The following is a 24,786-nucleotide window of genomic DNA, read 5'->3' as shown; positions in this document are numbered from 1 at the left end:
GCCACCATTAATTTATAATCCACTAGTTATCTTTATCACTTTTCCATGATTTAGTCCATCCAACCTTTTAAAACAAACCCACTCCCATCTATTCCTAAGCATGCACTCAACTCCCAATGCTAAATATTTCTCAGTAAAAATAAGTGTTGAACAGACAACACTTTACCAAAGAAGAATTTACAGTGAGAGAAAAGAGAAGGAATGAAGAAAGACAAACTATGACCTCTATAATCTTATGAATCAGCTACAAGCAGTTTATACCAGAAGATGTATCAGAAACTCTCTAACTTTGCCTTATGTTTTCCATTATATACCTGGCTGGGAAATGATACATTTGTGCACAGTTATTTCCTTTGCTTCTTTAATTTTTTAAAATACTCTATGATAAGGATACTTGGTTGCTTGTTCAGAGTTTTGAGTGGGGTTTTACTGCTTCGGATTTAGTTTGTTTGACTGGGTCCCTGCGATCATCATTTGGCTTGCAAGAGGACTCCCTTAGTTGTTGAGCTCTAAGAACTTGATGTATAGAGATGTCCGAGTTAGTTTTAAATTGTCATGCTCTATGAAACAACCAGGAACACTAATTGTGAACCTAACACATGATACTTCTATTTGTGTAAAATGTACAAAATGTTCCTTACCACTTTGACATTTTAGTAATCACTTAGTGAAAAAGTCTTGAGCAAATCATACGGGAAGATAGTTATCTTCTGTCCTTAACAAATCTGACTGCTTTGGAAATAATCAACTCATAAATATTTAGCTAATATACACCCAGAGCAATGGATTGTGCAAAATTAAATGCCTCATTGAAACAATTAATTTCAAATGCTATGATTTATTGAGCATACTTTACTGGAAATTTAATAGAAATATGGACTCAAAGTAAATTAAGCAGAGGATGTTTGCACTGTCTTGATTTCTGGCCAACATATATTCTTTCTTACCCTGCAGGTGAACCTCAAGAAAGAGCAAACTTCCAGGAAAGCTCTCTAATAGAATCTGTAGGTCAGAGTTTGATGAGAGGAGGCAATGGCCACAGATTGTTTAAAAAAAATAACTAAATAAATTAATAAACAAAATGAAGTAATCCTTTCATATTTCACATACCTCCTGCAGTTATGCTCTCAGGGAAGAATATGCCACTTCAGTAAAAGCTTGTCATCATTAGTCCATTTCAAAAGGATACAGCTCATGCTTCTCAGAGCATCAATAACCAAATATATCCCCGAGGCATCTCTGAAACATTCAGTCTTGCAATTTCCCGTAAGCTGATTTGTGATTAAGCTTTAAGGAAGTATTTTATACAGCAGTGGAAGGCCGTGTGAACAGTAAGGAAAATTTGGATGGAAAGCTGAAGGGTGAGCATGGAGCGAGGGTGAAAGAGGAGTAGAAGGTGCTGGAAAGGTGCATGCTTAGTGTCTTGGGTTAACCCGATACAGTTGGTGTAACACAGAGGACACCGAAGTGGGACTCTAAGGACCTGAGTCCTAATCCGAGCTGAGCTGTTGTCGATTCAAGAAAGCCATTTTCTTGTGTGGCAGACTCAGTTTTCTCACCAGTGAAATGAACTGAGACAAACTGGCCAGGTAATTCTTCCAGATTTCTTTCAATTCAGGCACTCATTAACATTCTGATTTTATCCTGGAAGTTATTTTCCTCAATTTTGTAAAAGTCAATATTCTTCTAAAGAGGTTTAGGCCCAACTGTAGCTGATTTTCAATTTTCAAATATTTATTAATGATGAGTGAAGAACCAGATGAATCTTGCCTTTGGCATTTGTCTCTTTTGTATTCATAAATCGGACATTTCTAAATCAAACCAAACTCTCTATCTGACTTTTGTTATAATTTCTGAAACATGTTTTGGTAATAAATCATTTCTCAAAAATACTTTGCGTCACATTTCCAAACTTAACATTGATGGCAAAGCCTGGATTTCGTTGTTATTCTGTAACTGGGGTGCAATATCAATCCTGTCTCAACAGTCAAATATCCTAAGCATAAGATGAGAGGCATCAGTTTTATCTGATGTTGGTTGAGTGTGTTCCTATCAGACACAGAGTGATGGCCTTTTCCTAATGATGACTGAATGTGCACAGACTATTTGTTCTCAGTGACCTTGGCACTTCCTGGAATTAGTGAACATAAACCAATATGGGTTCCTTCACGATTTAATGATGCTGCTTTCCAGTTTACCTAAAGGAGAAACTTGTTAGTCTCAAGTTCCCAGCAAATGGATAAATAATGCTCTCCAATCACCATTTTAAGGAGGAAAATACACAGACATATGCATACAACTACAGAGAAATGACTGACGTGTGGGAAGTTTGAGTTTTATCAGTTGCTCATATGTAACATTTTTGTTATACAGTTTCTTCTTCTGTTCCTAAAAATGGGTATTTTCTTCTCTCTCTCTCTCTCTTTTTTTTTTTCTAAATAACTGGGGGAAACCGTGTGTGTGTTTTCACATTTTTGTATGATAGTGCAGAGGCTTTCAACAATACCCACATCTAAAAGTTCTCTAAGCTTTCTTCTATTAAGAAGGAAAAACAGACTTTATAATGTAAGCATGAAGGCTAGTACTATTGTCATCAGCCATGTTACAGCATTTTTCTGACAGTTGGATGTTTACAACATTTAGTAAGTTTAAATCATCAGGTCTGAACTCTAATTTGGTGGGGGAGGAAAGGTGGAGCCTTGCTTTCTTAGCCCTGCACTTTCCCCATAAAGTATTCCTGAGTTAGAGACTTTTGTACAGTAGATTATTACTTGAGAATAAATTCAAAAGAATGATAATAGAAGAAAAAAAAAAGATGAACAATCGGTGGAGGAGAAAAACTTAATCCAAAGGTACATTGTTAAGTTGTTCTACCCTGTTTGCAACTAGGGCTTTAGGAGCTAAGCAGCTCAGCTCAGGGACTTCCCTGGTGGTCCCGTGGCTACGACTGCTCCCAGTGCTTGGGGCCCCGGGTTCCCCGTGCTCAGGGAGCTAGATCCAACATGCAGCAACTAAGATAGATCCCACATGCTGCAGCTAAAGAAACTGCATGCCTCAGCGGAGACCAGAGATCCTGTGTTTTACAGCTAAGACCCAGTGCAGCCAAATAAACATTTTATATATATATATTCTATCTTATCAATTATATATATATATATATATATTTATATAAGTCAGCCCAAAAGATAGGATATGAGAGTTTTGCCTTCTAGCTGCTACTCTCTATTAGTCCAAGGCTTTTCAATGTTTATTTAAATCCTTTGCACTTCAGATTCTTGCATCCTATTGGTCATAACCATCATTGGAGTTGAAATGTTCACAGAGAAGATGGGAGCCAGGCATAATAAGTACAGTATTTGATACATTGGTCATATTAATGGCATTAAAGTTCATGCTGAATAAGCATTCATTACTTTCATGTGCCAGAAACAGTGGTTTTATTGTTTTATTGTGTTCTGAAGACTGAACATTATTATTCCCATTTAACAGATCATGATCCTGAGACAAAAGGAGGAAAAGAAAAAGGAGAATCCAGATAATTAGTCATCAAGTGAGTAAGGAACGTAGTCAAGGTTAAAACTTAAATAAGCTGACTCTAGAGCTCCCGTGCTTAATCACAAAAGTACATTATAGTGTGATTTAAGAGAGATGAGTGATCTATCGTAATGAGTGGTAACATCCATATCTATCAGAACTGTGTATTTATGCGTTCTATCATGAATAAGGCATGAGCCATTAAGGTGGAACACAGATTCAAGTTGTGGCTCTAGCCCTTACCAGTCTGTCTTTGATCAAGTTGTTTAAACTCTGTATTAATTTATTCAAGTTATATTCCTTCAGATGCCATTTTCTGGTATCAAATTTTTTTTTCCAGAAAATGTTGTTTTTATATATCCATCCTGTGTAATGCATTACCGGAGTTTTGGATAAAAGTATATCTCATGAAATAGTAAAAATTGAATGGCCCGCCAGGGGTTCCTTAACTCTTAATATTGATCAGCCAACAAAACGAAGTTTCCTTTGATGTGTTCAGATCTTGGCTATTTTTTTAATATAAATTTATTTATTTTAATTGGAGGCTAATTGCTTTACAATATTTTATTGGTTTTGCCATACATTGACATGTATGTACACATGTTCCCCATCCTGAACCTGCCTCCCACCTCCCTTCCAATTCCATCCCTCTGGGTCATCCCAGTGCACCAGCCCTGAGCACCCTGTATCATGCATCAAACCTGGACTGCCGATTAATTTCACATATGATAATATACATGTTTTAATGCCATTCTCCCAAATCATCCCACCCTCACCCTCTCCCACAGAGTCCAAAAGACTGTTCTATACATCTGTGTCTCTTTTGCTGTCTCGCATACAGGGCTATCGTTACCATCTTTCTAAATTCCACATATATACATTAGTATACTCTATGGGTGTTTTTCTTTCTGGCTTACTTCACTCTGTATAATAGGCTCCAGTTTCATCCACCTCATTAGAACTGATTCAAACGTATTCTTTTTAATGGCTAATAAGAGATGGGAACACCAGAACACCTGATCTGCCTCTTGAGAAATTTGTATGCAGATCAGGAAGCAACAGTTAGAACTGGACATGGAACAACAGACTGGTTCCAAATAAGAAAAGGAGTTCATCAAGGCTGTATATTGTCACCCTGTTTATTTAACTTATATGCAGAGTACATCATGAGAAGCGCTGGACTGGAAGAAACACAAGCTGGAATCAAGATTGCCAGGAGAAATATCAATAACCTCAGATATGCAGATGACACCACCCTTATGGCAGAAAGTGAAGAGGAACTCAAAAGCCTCTTGATGAAAGTGAAAGTGGAGAGTCAAAAAGTTGGCTTAAAGCTCAACATTCAGAAAACGAAGATCATGGCATCCAGTCCCACCACTTCATGGGAAATAGATGGGGAAACAGTGGAAACAGTGGCTGACTTTATTTTTCTGGGCTCCAAAATCACTGCAGATGGTGACTGCAGCCATGAAATTAAAAGACGCTTACTCCTTGCAAGGAAAGAGATGACCAACCTAAATAGCATATTCAAAAGCAGAGACATTACTTTGCCAACAAAGGTCCATCTAGTCAAGGCTATGGTTTTTCCAGTGGTCATGTATGGATGTGAGAGTTGGACTGTGAAGAAGGCTGAGTGCCGAAGAATTGATGCTTTTGAACTGTGGTGTTGGAGAATACTCTTGAGAGTCGCTTGGACTGCAAGGAGATCCAACCAGTCCATTCTGAAGGACATCAGCCCTGGGATCTCTTTGGAAGGAATGATGTTAAAGCTGAAACTCTAGTACTTTGGCCACCTCATGCGAAGAGTTGACTCATTGGAAAAGACTCTGATGCTGGGAGGGATTGGGGGCAAGAGGAGAAGGGGATGACAGAGGATGAGATGGCTGGATGGCATCACTGACTCGATGGATGTGAGTCTGAGTGAATTCTGGGTGTTGGTGATGGACAGGGAGGCCTGGCGTGCTGCGATTCATGGGGTCGCAAAGAGTCGGACACGACTGAGTGACTGATCTGATCTGATCTGATCTGAATATTCAATCATGAATATGTACCACAGCTTTCTTATCCATTCGTCTGATGATGGACATCTAGGTTGCTCCCATGTCCTGGCTATTATAAACAATGCTGCAATGAACACTGAGGTACACATGTCTCTTTCAGTTCTGGTTTCCTCGGTGTGAATGTCCAGCCGTGGGATTGCTGGGTCATATGGCAGTTCTATTTCCAGTTTTTTAAGGAATCTCCACACTGTTCTCATAGTGCCTGTACTAGTTTGCATTTCCACCAACAGTGTAAGAGGGTTCCCTTTTTTCCACACCCTCTCCAGCATTTATTGCTTGTAGACTTTTGGATTGCAGCCATTTTGACTGGCGTGAAATGGTACCTCACTGTGGTTTTGAATTGCATTTCTCTAATAATGAGTGATGTTGAGCATCTTTTTATGTGTTTTTTAGCGATCTGTATGTCTTCTTTGGAGAAATGTCTATTTAGTTCTTGGGCCCATTTTTTTATTGGGTTGTTTATTTTTCTGGAATTGAGCTGCAGGAGTTGCTTGTATATTTTTGAGATTAATTGTCAGTTGCTTCATTTGCTATTATTTTTTCCCATTCTGAAGGCTGTCTTTTCACCTTGCTTATGGTTTCCTTTGTTGTGCAAAAGCTTTTACTTTTAATTAGATCCCATTTGTTTATTTTTGCTTTTATTTCCAATATTCTGGGAGGTGGGTCATAGAGAATCCTGCTGTGATTTATGTCGGACAGTGTTTTGCCTGTTTTCCTCTAGGAGTTTTATAGTTTCTGGTCTTACTTTTAGATCTTTAATCCATTTTGAGTTTATTTTTGTGTATGGTGTTAGAAAGTGTTCTAGTTTCATTCTTTTACAAATGGTTGACCAGTTTTCCCAGAGATTGTCTTTTCTCCATTGTATATTCTTGCCTCCTTTGTGAAAGATAAGGTGTCCATAGGTGTGTGGGTTTATCTCTGGGCTTTCTAATAAAAGCCCAGGACCAGATGGCTTCACAGCTGAATTCTACCAAAAATTTAGAGAAGAGCTAACACCTATCCTACTCAAACTCTTCCAGAAAATTGCACAGGAAGGTAAATTTCCAAACTCATTCTATGAGGCCACCATCATCCTAATACCAAAACCTGACAAAGATGCCACAAAAAAAAAAGAAAACTACAGGTCAATATCACTGATGGACATAGATGCAAAAATCCTTAGCAAAATTCTAGCAAACAGAATCCAACAACATATTAGAAAGATCATACATCATGACCAAATGGGCTTTATCCAGGGATACAAGGATTCTTCAATATCCACAAATCAATCAATGTAATACACCACATTAACAAATTGAAAAATAAAAACCATATGATTATCTCAATAGATGCAGAGAAAGCCTTTGACAAAATTCAACATCCATTTATGATAAAAAAAAAAAACCTTCCAGAAAGCAGGAATAGAAGGAACATACCTCAACATAATAAAAGCTATATATGACAAACCCACAGCAAACACTATCCTCAATGGTGAAAAATTGAAAGCATTTCTCCTAAAGTCAGGAACAAGACAAGAGTGCTCACTCTCACCACTACTATTCAACATAGTTTTGAAAGTTTTGGCCACAGCAATCAGAGCAGAAAAAGACATAAAAGGAATCCAGATTGGAAAAGAAGAAGTAAAACTCTCACTGTTTGCAGATGACATGATCCTCTACATAGAAAACCCTAAAGACTCCACCAGAAAATTACTAGAGCTAATCAATGAAAATAGTAAAGTTGTAGGATAGAAAATCAACACGCAGAAATCCCTTGCATTCCTATACACTAACAATGTGAAAACAGAAAGAGAAATTAAGGAAACAATTCATTCACCATTGCAATGAAAAGAATAAAATACTTAGGAATATTACTACCTAAAGAAACAAAAGACCTATATATGGAAAACTATAAAATACTGGTTAAAGAAATCAAAGAGGACACAAATAGATGGAGAAATATACCATGTTCATGGATTGGAAGAATCAATATAGTGATAATGAATATACTACCCAAAGCAATCTACAGATTCAATGCAATCCCTATCAAGTTACCAATGGTATTTTTCACAGAACTAGAACAAATAATTTCACAATTGTATGGAAATACAAAAAACCTCGAATAGCCAAAGAAATCTGGAGAAAGAAGAATGGAACTGGAGGAATCAACCTGCCTGATTTCAGGTCCTACTACAAAGCCACGGTCATCAAGACAGTATGGTATTGGCTATTTTATTATTTAGTTTTCCCACATAAAATTGCATAATCTTGAGTCTGTCACTTTTCTTTCATTATTAAAGACATAAGAAAAATACCATTTTCAAAATTAACCATGATAGCAAATCTCTAATAAGCACCTAACACTGTTGTTAACATATTTATCAATAAATGATGACTATTGTCAAAAATAACCATGGCTTCCCAGGTGATGCAGTTGTAAAGAATCTGCCTGACAGTGCAAGAGCTACAAGAGGCACTGATTTGAACCCTGGATCAGGAAGAGTCCCTGGAAAAGGAAATATCAACCCACTCCAGTATTCTTGTCTGGAAAATTCAATGGAAAGAGGGGCCTGGTAGGTTACAGTTCATGGAGTAGCAGAGTACACACACACACATTGTCAATAATAATCACTGTGCTTCTTAACTGGACAAAATATAACTTTTAAAGCAGTGTCTTCTGTATAAAGATTTTAGATATCTTCTTCCTCCTCTGCAGTTTTAATGAGATGCTTGCAATGTGCCTTTGTCTGAAATAAATTCAAATAAAGTCAATTTGATTCAATACAATAATCATTAGTTACTTTGTGTTGTAAAGGTTAAATGAGCTTGTGTCAAGCACTGTGCTAAAGCTTTACCTACACTAGTAAATCTTAACAAAATGACTGATCTTTGTCTGCTTCTTTTTGCCTTTTCCTTCCATCACAGACTGAAACACTTGGCTAGGTTATTTTAGGAAACTCACAGCTGAATACAACCTGGATTTTTGTCTAAGGAAATCCATAGTAAAGAAATATTACTTAAGTTCAGATTTGCATGTGACTCAACTAGAATCTTGGACCCCACTCCAGTACTCTTGCCTGGAAAATCCCATGGACGGAGGAACCTGGTGGGCTGCAGTCCATGGGGTCGCGAAGAGTCGGACAAGACTGAGCGACTTCACTTTCACTTTTCACTTTCATACACTGGAGAAGGAAATGGCAACCCACTCCAATATTCTTGGCCAGAGAATCCCAGGGACGGGGGAGCCTGGTGGGCTACCGTCTCTGGGGTCACACAGAGTCAGACATGACTGAAGCGACACAGCAGCAGCAGCAGCAGCAGCAACAACAACAACTAGGATCTTAATAAGATGAAGATTCTGATTTTGTAGATCTGAAGAAAGGTCTGAGGTTGCATTTCTGTCACGTTCCAAGTGTTGCCAATGTTGTGGTCTAACAACAACCCTTTGAGTCACAACATTTTAGAGGGCAGCAGTCATGCCATTAGGAACAAGTAATCAGCCCATTCTAGCAGGAGAGTTTAAGGATGGCTTTGTACTCTAATCTTCCTGTGGCAGAGACCAAACTCAGTGCCTAACACATTCTAGAACCTTAATATATATTCAATAAATAAGTGGATGAGTGAGGACAGTATTTAAATGAGTTTTAGTGCATAGGTTGATTTGACATCATGGCAATAGAGTTCAAAGATGTTCATAAGTCATATTCATATGACCATAAATAATAGAGGTGAAAGAGATCAAAGTATCTTTGGTAAAGCAGTCAGTTCTCAAAGTGGGATCTACTGGATCAGCAGCATCCATGTTACCTGGGAACTTGTTAGAAATGCAGATTCTTAGGTCCTACCCAAACATACTGAATGACAGCCCCTGTTTCAGGTCTCACTGGCAGGTAGGACTCAGTAACCTGTGTTTTAATAAATCTTCCAGATGATTCTGATGCTCATTGAAGTATGAGAACCACTGGCTTAAAAAATAAAAGTTAATTCAGATTATCTTGGTCTAGAAATTATACTATCCAACTCAAATTATACCATCAAGGATATAATTAATATCTCAAACATTCCACTGATTATAATCATAGAGCTAACAGGACAAAAAATATGATTTATCTTCCCTGCTTAGTCTCAGTAAGTGAAGCAATTCAGGTCTACCACCTGGATATACTCTTGCCTCATCACAGGTTTACAGAGATACGGATGCCTGATTTAGACCAGGGAGAGCAGACTCTAAAGCTGAGTAGAAATAAAAGTGGGTTCAGGTGAAATACTATGAACCAGACATGATTCAGAGATGAGGAAAGGTGGAATGAAGCTAACTTAAAAATGGATCTTTGAAAGACTGTATACACACATTCGCCCAATTCCAGGAAGATAAAAAAGAAATCAGATAAGAAAATAATTGGTAATCTAGAATAATTGATATAGACGGAGTGACCAGGAGAGGAGGAGTCTTCCTGACCTTAAAGGGACCTTCAGCTATTGAAGAAGAGTGAGCCCTGTGATCCCATACTCAAATGCCAGAATCTCCTCTCTCCAACAAATCTGTGGGCAAAGAACATAAAAAATCACTTATTGAAAAACATAAAGCACTGTTACCTTTTTCTTATTAAGTATAAACGGGCTTTTTGTTGTTCTAAAATTCTGAATAACTTCTTTAATAAAACCTAGGAGAGTCTTACCATTTAAATTATTTAAATTCACAAACACAGAATGTTTCCCAAACTCAGCAGATGGCTGAAATGGATACTTTCCAAAGAGCTTGTGTGTGTGGAAAGGTGTAGCCATGGTGGAGTGAAAAGAGCCCTGTATTAAGAAATAGAACCACAGAGTTGTAGCCCCAGTTCTATCACTATTTCTGTGACTTTTGGTGAGGTCTTTTCCTTCTTTTAAGCTTCTCTTTTCTTATTCATTACAAGGCGAGTCCTTACCCTTCTATAAGTCTCGGCAGTAAGTGCAATAACCCTTGAGAAAGTTATTTTAAGATTGCAAAAGGCTAGGTGTAGTTTTATTGGGAAAATTAGTCTGAAACCAGTCTTGCCCTTTTTCCTCTGCTATCTCTTCAGCTCTCTGAATTTTTGCTAAAAATTCATAACTTAGATATATACACTTATAAATTATTGTCATTTTGTTTACAGCAATTCCCTTTGAAAATATCTAACTGTGATTTTCTTCAAAATGTTCAGGCTATCACAGTCATCCATATCATCAAATAAAATGTAAATTCTCTTTCAACCTGGGAGAAATGTATGATTTATTGATGAAACTACAGACTCTATATTATTTATTTTTTCTTGTTTATTTATATGTCCTATGCCTTTATCATTTATTGATAAGTAAATGAAAGGACAAGCATTGTTTTATTTGTTATACATTATTTGCCTTGCAAAAAGACATTGAACCTTTATTTTCTCATTTATAATCTAAGCAAATTGTATATCATAATATAAATTTGCATTTAAGAGTACCTACTGTGTGCATTCATTTACCTTTATTAAAATCTAAAGTTTCCCAAACTCATCAGGTGGATGAAATAGTCACTTTCAAATAACTTAGGTGAGTATATAATCCAGCTGCCTTATCTGGATTATATACTATTATTATTATTATCTGGATTATTTTGTTTCCCCACAGAATCACTAAGCACCCTTCTGTTCCCATTTGTGATTAAGAGTTTAGGCTCAGAACTATTTAATAACTCACTCAGTCTAACTCTAGACCCTTTACCTTTTTTTTTTTTTCAGGTTTTATTTATTTTTGGCTGTGCTGGGTCTTCATTGCTCCAGGCTCACAGGCTTTCTCTAGTTGCAGAGAGCAGGGGCTACTCTTTAGTTGTGGCATGCAGACTTCTTGTTGTGATGGCTTCTTTTATTGTGTTCAAGGCGCTGGCTCAATAGCGGTGGTGCATGGGCTTATTTGCTCCATGGCATGTAGGATCTTCCCAGACCAGGGATCAAACCAGTGTCTCCTGAATTGCTAGGTGGATTCTTAACCACCTGAACTACTAGGGAAGCCCTGGACGTTTTACTCTAAAGCACTGCCTGATGGTCTGAATAGAGTTAATCTTACTATGACTCCTGTGTTAGTTTATTCATTAATTCCTCTTATTATAATATGATATGTTTTCTCCAGCATTCAACATGCATAATTCCTAGTATTCAGGAGGGATTCAGTAAATGAATATTGAATAAATGTATTAAATTCCTATAACGTAGTCTCTGGGTTCAAGAAGAGTGACATATTAGGAAGCAGGACATGTGTGATCATTCCTATGATAGAAGTTCTCTAGGGGCACATTCAAGAGAAAGCCGATTATGAGAGAAAGGACAAGCTTTCCATTCTTTTCACAATCCATATCCTGGGAGCCATGACCCGCCCCTCCCCTCCCCCATAGACTTGGCATTAGATAATTCAAAATCAACAAAAATATCTGATCCTTCACTCAATTAGCATACATCTGGATTTTGACTGATGCATCAGAATAGGCCAGGAAAAAGAAGAGAAAGTTTGGGCAGACACTTGGAAGCATTTGCATATTGGGAATTTCATGTAACAGTCTGGTTTGGGGAGAGCATAGGTGAAGAATGAGGTGGCAGGAAAAGGAAGATAATCTTCCCGTCACTGGTAAAGAATTTGTGTTGTATTCTGGAAATAAAGCATTTTAGGAGAGGAGTGGCAAGCTCATAATTTGGGTATGTGAAAGATCACTCTGGTAGCTGTGTGCAGAATGGATGGAAGGCTCAGCTTGACATGTAGAGTGCGAGGAGAAGGCTTTAATTGGCTCAGGTGAGAGATGATGGAGTTGACAGCAGCATCGGTGACAATGGAGAGGAAGGGTGAAAGTGAAAGATACAAATAAATATTTTGCTTTTTATAAGAGTATCATCTTATACCCAGAGGTAGAAAAGAAGGAAAATGGTAGACCTGACTGCAAGAGGTGTTCCTCAAAATGCTAATGAAACACAGTAGCAGATTCCTTGGATTGTCTCCAAATTACATTTTGCAGTCTCTCTTATTATCCTGTTAATTGCCCTTACTCCTTTTCAGCAGCATAAAGCAAAATGAATTTCAAAATCCAGATGTGTGGAAGTAGTATCACTAACTAGAGCTTCAGGAAGTATTAAACTCCTACTAAATATATTTAATTTAGAATTAATAAGGTGGTGTTATGGAAATTAAATCCCCCATGATTGTTGGGGAAGAGCACCTATTGAGGTATATAAATATATGAAAGATAAATCTACTTGCAATGTAATTAATTCAAATCTGCAGAACCAATAAGTGTGTGACAATGTTCCTATTATTACATTACACTTGTGAGGAATGCTCAGGAATTTAATTAGCATGTACCCATACAACTAAAGAAAATGAGATATTAAGCATGCTATCTAATTAACTAGCTATAGATTGCCTGTTAAATAAATATTAAATGTATAAACACTTGAGACCAGGCTGAAAACGTGGCCCTAACTAGATATCAATTTTCTCATGAGTCTTTTTAAAAAACAGTTGCAGTTAATTCCAAGAACAGAATATACCCAGAGGCTTCCAGTGGGATCAGTGTGCTTTGCCCATGTGGTTATTATTATTTTTTAGCTTGAGTTCAAATTGGTAGATCACATGCATTATCCAAGCAAACACTCTGGTCAGTTATGTTAGGATGTCAACTTCTCCACTTTCTAGGTATGTACAATTACTGAAATGTGGGCATGTCAGTTTGTCTAACATCACACAACAAAGAAATGGTGTGTACTTTGTCGTTACATCATTGCTAAGTATCCTCTCCTCCTACTAAGCAACCATAATGATCTTGATGGATGTAAATTAGATGTCATTCTTCTATTCAAAACTCCCCAGCAACTTACCATATTATGAAGAGTATAAGCTTTAACCTGTGAGGCTCCACATGATATGTCCACTGCGACCCTCCCCTCAGACTTCAAATCCATTACATATCTGACCTCATCTCCAACAACTCTCCTGTTGATCCACTCTACCCCTGCCACTGGTAGTTTTGCTGTTTTTAGACCATTTTAGCCAAGCTCTCACATCACAACATTTGCCTACATGGCTTTATCTCATCCCTTCCGTCCCTTCATATCTTTGTACAAACGTTGCCTTGTGAGTATCAGTGAGGGCTTCTTTAGTCACTCTTCATCAAAGAATGTTCTCCTTCCCACCGCTCTCTAACCCCCTAACTTGTTTGCTTTTATCCCATCATATAAAACATACAGATTTTACATATTCATTTGTTTCTTATCTGTTAAGTACCCCCTAACTCCAGTTGAAAGTCTGCAAGACCAGGGATTTATGTTTGTTCATTACTTAATTTCCAGCACATAGACTAATGGTGCCTGGCACACGGAAGGTGTGTGATAAATACCTGATGAACAAATAAGCAAATGCTCTGTTAACAACAGCATCTACGCCACGCTGAAAGTTTCCATGTGGACACAGTAAACACAATGTGTACATTTTTTGACATTTGTATTGACTTATACAACATTTTGCAACCCACTCCAGTACTCTTGCCTGGAAAATCCCATGGACGGAGGAGCCTGGTAGGCTGCAGTCCATGGGGTCATAAAGAGTCGGACACGACTAAGCGACTTCACTTACACTTTTCACTTTCATGCACTGGAGAAGGAAATGGCAACCCACTCCAGTGTTCTTGCCTGGAGAATCCCAGGGACGGGGGAGCCTGGTGGGCTGCCGTCTATGGGGTCGCACAGAGTCGGACACGACTGAAGCGACTTAGCAGCAGCAGCAGCATACAACATTTTACATGGTCAGAAATGAGAATTGCTCAGTATTATTTTTCTTGGATTTTTAACATTCTCTCATACATATTCATGATAAAATATAACATCTTTGAATCAAGTTTGCTTTATTTTCTCCCCAGACATTACTAGGTGCATACCTATCACTTAACTGTTTTTTAAAACTTGTCTTCATATATTTTATCCAATTTAAGATAGTTCAAATTTAACCATTTGCTTCAAATATCATCTGAGATTATTTCACAAGGAATTTTATGGGTTAAGGAATCATTTCTTTATGTACTATCAAGTTTTCAACTCTTAAAATTTATACCATCCTTTCAGGATAGTGTGTGTTAGTCGCTCAGTCATGTCTGACTCTCTGCAACCCCATGGACTGTTGCCCACCAGGCTCTTCTGCCCATGGGATTCTCCAGGCAAGCATACTGGAGTGGGTTACCATTACCTTCTCCATTCAGGATAGACCTCAGGCTATTTTTATTAAAATGGGGAATTGGAAGGTGTAATCACTTAAGGTTACTTTCCGGAAATGGAGCAGCATATAATGAGTCCTAAATTAGCTCCAGGGATGTTCCTAGAGTGCTGCCTGAGATGTTTTTATATCCATTATCTCATTAATTCTCTTTCTCTTCTATTAAAATTGAGATGGCTAATCCACATAACCATATCCTAAGAAAGTCCATTTTCAAGGTACAAAACTAATACATTTGAAGCCAGTGTTAAACTGTATCCATCTAACTCCAGAGTGAGTGCCATTTCTGTTTTTCCACTTGAACCTAGCATTATATGTGAGGAAAGTCTTTAAAAATGAAAGTGTTTTGTCTGTTTGTATCTCACATTGCTTTGAAAAGCATCTTTGGTTTACAATTTACTTGGGTGAGTGATTGACACCTGATTTCAAGGTTGGTTTATACCAAATTCAGCTGAGATCCTTGGACTTTCTTGATTTATTGTAGAAAATTATCCCAAAGCTTAGAGAGATTAGAATTCTAGTGGGTGTCTACCTGCTTGTCCACTTCTGCACTATGACCCTTGGGAGATTCTTGGGAATATTTTCTGCAGTAAGAGCATGAAACATATATTGATAAGGGGAAAATGACATTTTTTAGAAACTCTGTAATAGGCCAGGAAAAACACTGGAAAATACTACCATCTAACTGTTTCTTGAATCCAGTGAAGGTGATGGGATATCAGAATGGCAGGGGCCAAGTGATGAAACCTACTTGCCAGACATAAGGCAGACATAGTTACCAAAACGAGTAGCAGAAAAATCTCGAAGTGGGTGAACAGAAGTATGAATTGAATAGGTGCAATAAAGAAACACAAGTTATCATATAATTTCAAGACATAAGCCAATTCATAGACCCAAAACCTCTTGAATGGAGGAAAGGGAGACTGTATCACCTTACCATCAAAAATTTTATACTAAAATCATTTCTCCTTGCTTTTACTAAAGAGTCCTGTGACCAATTACAAAGATGTGCATTAGGAAAGATAGCATACCAGCCTTATCAAAGATTGCTAGCATCGTTCTGTCTCTCAGTCATATACAAAACACAGTACGGTTCACCAGCCCAGCTACAAAATAATGGAGGCTGTGATTAATAGTATTTTGAATCTGTCTCATCATATGGTGGCTTTGGTGTGTCACAGAACCCACTGCACTGCTATTTCTCCAGTTCTAGAATGCATAGTTGAAATGCAACTGGCAAAATCTTCACGTTAATGTCTATGGAATGAAGGGTATTATGGTAGGAAAGTACAAGACTCTAGAACTGCTTTTTTTCTATGTTAAAAATAAAGCAAAAGCCTTCCTACATTTCTTAACAGATTGTAGAGAATAGAGTCACAATCAAGAACTCAAAAGACCCAAGGGCAGTGAATGAAGTCAAGTTTCCCATCACATCTATTCACCATGTCTATTTGGCCCATGTGGAAAACAGATCTTGGAAAGAAAGTAAAGTGGGGTATCCTAAATAATACCAGGTGGGCACTCTAATGGTAGCTACTTTTAAAGATATGAATTCTTTGCTGGAGACAATGTTACTCTGCCTCATAACAGAGGCAAGCACTTTTTAATAGTGCTGATCTTCATTGGCTTCATTATGCCAAGCTTTCATTTAAGTCCAGTTTACCAACTATTTACCATCCTTATAATGCTGTGCCTGTAGATATTATCTAATTCTCAACTTAAAAATCACATCTCAGCTAGACCCCTCTGTGGAACCCAATATTAGATTACAACCTGTTTGCCAACAATGGAGTGCTAGGTCTTCTGATTCATTGCTCCACATCTTTCTTCACTTTTCCTATTCTATCGTACTTTGTTTTTATGCTTCATATTAACTGTAGAATAGGTGATTGACACTGATTTGGGAGAAAAGGAGAAAGAAAAAAAAAACAACTTAAGATATCAAAATACATCAAGTCCTGACTATGAATCAGATATAACATGGCATAGCATCTAAGCCTTAGTCCAGTAGGGCAGGTGTTACAAGTCCCTTTTTATAGGTGAAGATATGTGATTCAAAGAGTTTAAACAATTTGGCTAGAAGTGACCACTAGAGCGAAGAAATACAAAGCAACTATAACTCAATTCTTGAAAAGTCTGCTGCCAGAGCTTTGCTCCAAATCCTCTGCTTTCTTTCTAACTTTGTAAGTTGTCTAATCTTCAGACTTATAAAATGCTTCTTTCAGACATTCTTTTCCCTTATTACAAACAGGTACTTGCTTTAGTCGGAGAAGGCGATGGCACCCCACTCCAGTACTTTTGCCTAGAAAATCCCATGGACGGAGGAGCCTGGTAGGCTGTAGTCCATGGGATCGCTAGAGTTGGACACGACTGAGCAACTTCACTTTCACTTTTCACTTTCATACATTGGAGAAGGAAATGGCAACCCACTCCAGTGTTCTTGCCTGGAGAATCCCAGGGACAGTGGAGCCTGGTGGGCTGCCATCTCTGGGGTTGCACAGAGTCGGACATAACTAAAGTGATGTAGCAGCAGCAGCAGCACTTGCTTTAGTACAAAAGTTAAACTGAACAGAAAGGGTTAAATCCTTGCTTTGAAACACACATAATGGAATAAAAAATAAATAAGAGAACTTTACCTTTCCTCACCACCCAAACCACCATTTTGTAAGGGGGGATGAGTCCATATGAGAGAATTAGTTGAAAAAGTAGGCCAGATATTTACTCATCTTTCCTTGGCCACCATAATCTGGCCAAAAACCTGGACCATGATGAAGTCAAGATTCTTTTGATTTCTCCTAGCTCCACAGTTGAGAATCCAGTAGGCTTGGGAAAATGGGTTCAGAATTCTTTGAAGACTACCTTCTTCCTGCCAGCAAGATAATTTCACCAGCTCCTCCTTTGCCTAAAGATAGGATTAAGGGTTCAGGATGGGGAACACATGTATACCTGTGGCGGATTCATTCTGATATTTGGCAGAACTAATACAATTATGTAAACTTTAAAAATAAAATAAAATTTAAAAAAAATTTAGCTCTTTAGCAGACAAATGGTTCTGAAATGTGGGGGAGAAAAAAAAACTCTAATAAGATGGGACAAAACCTCCTCCTTCTAGATATCATAGAAGCATTATATAGAGTATATCACACTACTCTCCATCACTGTACACATGCATACTCCCCAAGGGAGCATCCATGGATTTTGGTCACCTTCTCTAGTGTAATATACCCTTACCACAACCATCCCTCCACACACATACAGATTTGTGTGGTTTGGAGGTGAGGACTTTCTTTCAGGGCAGTGAGATATAAGGTGGGGCTACTGAAGTCAAACAGGGATGATGGTGCTTCCATCACTGTTAAATAGCATGGTCACTTAATTTCATCCACTTTGGATCTGCTGTTGCCAGCACCACTGATGTAGCTTATTTATGAGCTGTCCATGCTATATGAAAATTATTCATAGTCTCATTTTGACCTATATTTTACTGTGGCTTCTTTTCCCCAATATGAATGAAATGTATGCTTATCAACCTTTCAGTTGGGTGCTAAATGCTTGACACACATTACACATTATCATATTTAACTATAGAATTAAGTCATTAGAATGTGCATCCTGGTTATTGTTATCACCATTTATTTTATTTTATTGAAAGATAATTTCTTTAAAGAATTTTTTTTTTCTGTCAAACCTCAACATGAATCAGCCATAGGTATACATATATCCCCTCCCTTTTGAACCTCCCTCCCATCTCCCTCCCCATCCCACCCCTCTAGGTTGTTTGAGTTTCCTGAGCCATACAGCAAATTCCCATTGACTAGCTATTTTACATATGGTAATGTAAGTTTCCATGTTACTCTTTCCATACATCTCACCCTCTCCTCCCCTCTCCCTATGTCCATAAGTCTATTCTCTATGTCTGTTTCTCCACTGCTGCCCTGTAAATAAATTCTTCAGTACCATTTTTCTAGATTCCATATATATTAGAATATGATATTTATCTTCTCTTTCTGACTTATTTCACTCTGTATAATAGGTTCTAAGTTCATCCACCTCATTAGAACTGACTCAAAGGTGTTCTTCTTTATGGCTGTGTAATATTCCATTGCATATATATGTACCACAATTTCTTTATCCATTCATCTGTCAATGGACATCTAGGTTGCTTCCATGTTCTAGCTACTGTAAATAGTGCTGCAATACCAATGGAATACATGTGTCCTTTTCTAATTTTGTTTCTTCAGGGTATATGCCTCAGAGTGGGATTTCTGGGTCTTATGGTGCTTTTATTGCTAGTTTTTTAAGGAATCTCCATACCATCTTCCATAGTGGCTGTATTGATTTACATTCCCACCAACATAGCAATCAGTTCAGTTCAGTTCAGTTCAGTCTCTCAATCATGTCTGACTCTTTGTGACCCCATGAATCGCAGCACGCCAGGCCTCCCTGTCCATCACCAACTCCTGGAGTTCACTCAGACTCACATCCATCGAGTCAGTGATGCCATCCAGCCATCTCATCCTCTATTGTCCCCTTCTCCTCTTGCCCCCAATCCCTCCCAGCATCAGAGTCTTTTCCAATGAGTCAACTCTTCGCATGAGGTGGCCAAAGTACTGGAGTTTCAGCTTCAGCATCAGTCCTTCCAAAGAACACCCAGGGCTGATCTTTAGGATGGACTGGTTGGATCTCCTTGCAGTCCAAGGGACTCTCAGGAGTCTTCTCCAACACCATAGTTGAAAAGCATCAATTCTTCAGCACTCAGCCTTCTTCATAGTCCAACTCTCACATCCATACATGACCACTGGGAAAACCATAGCCCTGACTAGACAGCAATAGTGTTCCCTTTTCTGCACACCCTCTCCAGCATTTATTGTTTGTTGAATTTTTGATGATGGCTATTCTGACTGGTAGAGGTGATACCTCATTGTAGTTTTGATTTGCATTTCTCTAATAAGGAGTGATGTTGAGCATCTTTTCATGTGTTTGATAGCCATCTGTATGTCTTCTGTTTCACCATTTTGATAGTGAGTATAGTGAAAACAAAAGTCACTCAGTTATGTCCGACTCTTTCTGACCACATCATGGAATTCTCTAGGCCAGAATACTGGAGTGGGTAGCCTTTCCCTTCTCCAGGGTTGAGATCTTCCCAACCCAGGTCTCCAGCACTGTAGGCAGATTCTTTACCAGCTGAACCACACAGGAAGCCCAGGAATACCGGAGTGGGTAGCCTATCCCTTCCTTCTCCAGTGGATCTTCCCAACTCAGGAATTAAACAGGGGCCCCCTGCATTGCAGGTGGATTCTTTACCAACTGAGCTGTCAGGGAAGCCCGATAGTGAGTATACATAAGGTCAAATATATCAAACACCTTGCTCAAAACTAAGATCTAGTCATTGTTGCAATGGAAATTGAAACTCAAGTCTGTTCATGCTTATAATTAACACCTTCTTCCCATGTGACTTTTCCTGATATTCTGTGAAATAGTTAATAATTTTCTCCTGAGAATCTCCAAAACAGCTGTTTTGTTTCCTTTATTCTCATATTTTTAAACTGTGTATTACTGTGTGGGTTTCCTACTAGACTGAGAGTTCAAACTATTTATTCACCATCATATAGCTAGTACCTAAAGAGATATCTGAAGTAGAGAATATACTAAGTAAGTAAATCTTTACTTTTATTTGGAAGGATAAAGGAGATACATAGAGTATTTATAGATGACATAGGAGTGGTTGATCTTCCTTTGCTGTGAGGAATTGATAATGGTAATGACAACAGTAATTTGTAGTGTGCAGGAAGGTAGAAAAGGTGGTTAGATGACACAGAGGTAGCCTGTATTTAAAAGGGCATTCTGTTGCCCTTCAAAACCAATAAAGAAACAAAATACTCTCACCATCCTGAATTTACCAATATATCTGTCGCTTGACTTCAGGTTTTTGCGAGTTAGTGTTTATAAAGTTAAATGCTGAAAATCAGAGAGCTGTCAGGAGTGAGGTAGAAAACCAGTGACATCTCTCCTGACCCGGTCTAAACTGGGACACACAGATGCGGAAAAGAACATGCCGACTGTTGGCTCGAATGGTGTGCGATGAACTAGATAGAATGGTCCAGTGCGACAGCCTGGAATGTGTCAGAGTGGGTTAGGGGCAGAGGTCAGAGGTGACCACAGAGTGTCTCACCAGCTGACAGTTCCAGAGTGAAGATTCCAGCATACAGGCCCACGAGATGCACACCAGGCAGTGGCCTCCACAGGCTAGCCTGTGATGGCTGCGGCAGGCAGGGACACCCCAGCAGCCAGTTCCCAAATAGCATAGTGGCTTTGCCTCTGGCCATAAGCACATTCATAACAGAGGCCCTCTTTTTGTTTGATTTTGAAGGAGGAGAGATATCGAAGGCTCTAATTAGCTAGACCTATATACACTCGGAAACTGTGAAGCCAGTGTCCTTAAGAAAAACTTAGTGTCTTTTGCTTGCATTAAAAAAAAAAATTTGTTGATGGTTTCAGTAGCACTGATCATCTCACCTTCTACAACCTAAGCTATTTATAAGAGGAAAAGAAGTACAGGTGAAAGGGAAGATGGAATTTTTGGCAAATTCTGGGGGCAGCAAATCGTGACTTTGATATGAATGCAGCCAAGGCAAATTCTCTACATTTGGTTACTGTTCAGCGATTTATCTTCATCAACTATGTGCTTGCCCTGATGTGAAACGTCTTTCTTCCTTTCCTCCAGCATCCATGGGCACTGTGATTCCCTTCACTTCACTCATATCATCCAGAATTTATGAAAATATTGCTTTCCATGTTAATGTTTAGTGGGCTTCTTTTGGGGGAGGGGAAGGACACAGATTTCTGAAGTGAGAAAAATAAAGTAAAACCACCATCGATATAAAATGGAAATAGAGAGAAATATGCCTCCTCACACAGGATGCCTTAACCCTGAAAAAGACCTCATGGTTTTTTAGCCTCACAGATACTGAATTACTAGTGCACGCACAGAAGAATGTTGGGGTGTGCCCTTCCTTTCCAGTTCAGTTTAGTTACAACAGCAACCATTTCTGAAGATTTTTGTCTCAATGGTTTCTCTTTTTTCAAAATGCATTGGATATATTTTCTAGGTTTTTGTTATGTTTATTTTGGTATTGATTGGTTGCAGGTTTGTTTTTTTTTTTAACTAAAAAGAAAGGGAAGCCATGACTCAATCTGGCAATTAACTATTTAACACCTAGTAATTGTGGGACTGTGCCAGGTATTTGTGTACATTATCTGACTTCCTTGACTTTGGTTTTTGGTACTGCACTGCAAGTGATTTGTATAGGGTATTCCATATCATTAATTGATTAAAAAATAGAATACTTGTGAATCTGCATATCTCAATAAATATTTTAAATGTTTAAATTTATCTTATATGCATGCACACACACATATATACCTTTAAACTATACAAAGTGATGTGGAGCAATTTTACTTATCATGATGTCAAGCATTTGGCTTAATGATCAACTGATTTGAAAGCTAGAATAGAATATAGATTTTTCCTTGATCAAACACCTATATAGAAAAAAAAATGGAGCATTAGGACAAGCTTCTAGACTCAGCTTCCTCTTTAACTCACTGTGTGCCTGGGCTGTCATCCATTTATGAAATGAGTAGCAACTATCTAACTTAATCCAAGATTCATTCATGGATTAATAGTCTAAAATCAAGAACCCCAAACTCTCAAGACATGAATTTTGGGTTTATTATGATATGAAATTAAGAATCTGTGTAAACAATCACATCAATAACATTTGTGGAGGTAAGAATAGAGAGGCAGGAGATAGAGGGTTAACTCTTACAACTCTAACACTCGATGAATATACCATGTACTCTCACTGTATTATTTCCTCTAATCCTCATGATGTCTCTCTTTTTGTATGTTTCTTACACACAAGCATACTGAAATGCAGTTAACTTGACCATACACACATTTTGTTAACTGGATTTCAAACCTGGATTTGAAAGTTAACTGGATTTCAAACCTCCATATTTGTGGCTCCATAAATCATCATCATCATGTGATTATTGACCCCTACCACCTTTATAGACATTGGGAAAGTACTTGGGGGTACTATGATATAAGAATTAGTCCCAGTTCTTGAGAATTTAATGTTTAACATAGCTGAGAAAACATCCTGTTGACAGTAGCTGTTTGTGCATGCCTTTGTTATTGGAGCTCAATAGGGAAAGTTCAATGAAAATTTAAACAAGATAGTAATTACTTTGGGGGAAGATTAAATGAGTAGTAAATGGGCTTGGTAAGAGAGGCACAGGAAAAAAGGGATCCCAAAGTACACAGGAAAGAAGGGATCTGCCTCAGCTGTGGAATATTTCTGTGGATCCTCCAGGTCTGTGGAGATGACTACAGAGTTCTTTTTCTGATTTTGCTTGGCATCTATTCTTTCTCATTCTGCCAAACTCTAACATAGTAATTAAGCCCACAGAGCCCTTCAGTGTGTTTCATACACACCTCTTACGAAGAGGATAGAGATCATTGCATTCAGTGAAACCAGTGGTTCATAACTCAAGGAAACATGTCTCTGTTGTGTTGCCTTGAGCTGGGCACAGACAAGAATTTGCATTCTCTTTTATATTTGCTGGCACAATACAAATCCTGGTGTATAATGGATTATGTTACATATATCAAATTACAAAATGCACAAAACTTTTAAAATTTCTCTAAAGGGTGCCCTCTTATCATTTTTTATGCATTCTAGAGCTATGGTAGATACAAATTTATCATTTGAAATTCAAATGGTTATAGTTATAAAGCTGCTGACTTGTAAAAACGGGGCATCTAGCATATATCAGGATCTGAACGCAATGCATGATTTGCTGAACTTTTATGATAATTTCAATAAATTATTGAATTAGCTCTGTAGTTTTACAAATATGCTTGAAAAATGATCAAATCGTTCTAGCAATGAATAACACTTTTTTGGTCTTTTGCCCTACTTGGAAAATAAATTTCAGCTGACAAGCATGTTTGAGACATAGAAACCACTGATCAAAGAACAATAAAATTCAATTATTTAAATTTTTGCAAGGTCCACTGGAAAATTAACTTATTACCACTCTTATTTCCAATCTGGCTCTTACTGCTCTTTAATATTTTAAGTGTCTATTGACTTCAGCATTTTTACACACCAAAAAAAAACATCTTTAACATGAAATCTAAAGTTAATGCAAAATAGTTCAAGCTGATAGAATTTTAAAGGATTTAATTATGACCATTAGAAGTTAGAATTGGAAATAGACCCAGTATTCCAGTGACAACTGATAGAAAAGTATGTCAGAGACCATTTAATATTTTGCTGACATCCGCACAATTTGTTGGTTCTATTTATGTAGATATGGACCAATTGAATCACCAACAGAGTAGAGTTGAATCCGAATGTTCCCTTTCACCTAACTGTGTAAGCAGTATGCTATGTTTTGCTAACACTTTTGAGTTTGGATGACGAAGGACCTCAGATTGATGTTTTTATCCTGGTGGGTTTTTTTTTTTTTTTTTGCCCTTATTTTAATAGAAATACTGAGCTAATGCAGCATATCTGCTTTGGGAACCACTGTTTTTCACTTTGTTTATAGGCTTGAATTCACTGGGCAGCTGATAATATCCACATTATGAACAAGTATCTACTGCAGTTTCTCTTACTTGATTTTTCACTGGTTTAACTGAACATCACAAAACACAGCCCAACAAAGCACCTTTGTTGCAAGGTATTTTGTTAAAGGTAGAGATAATTTACTGTTACCCTTTTACTTACCATTACCCCTATGACCTTCTGGCATATGCTAACCATAAAGGGTCTGTGTCCTACCAGTCCATCTTTTATACTTTTATTCATCTACGTGAATCTAAGAATAATATGTAAATGAATAACATGAACCACTTATCTAAATTAAACAAAAGGTTATATTACATCATTGGG

Source organism: Bos indicus x Bos taurus, chromosome 18, assembly GCF_003369695.1.
Source record: "Bos indicus x Bos taurus breed Angus x Brahman F1 hybrid chromosome 18, Bos_hybrid_MaternalHap_v2.0, whole genome shotgun sequence".
Lineage (NCBI taxonomy): Eukaryota > Metazoa > Chordata > Mammalia > Artiodactyla > Bovidae > Bos > Bos indicus x Bos taurus.
The sequence above is the reverse complement of the archived record's forward strand: the minus strand, read 5'-3'. Positions refer to the sequence as shown.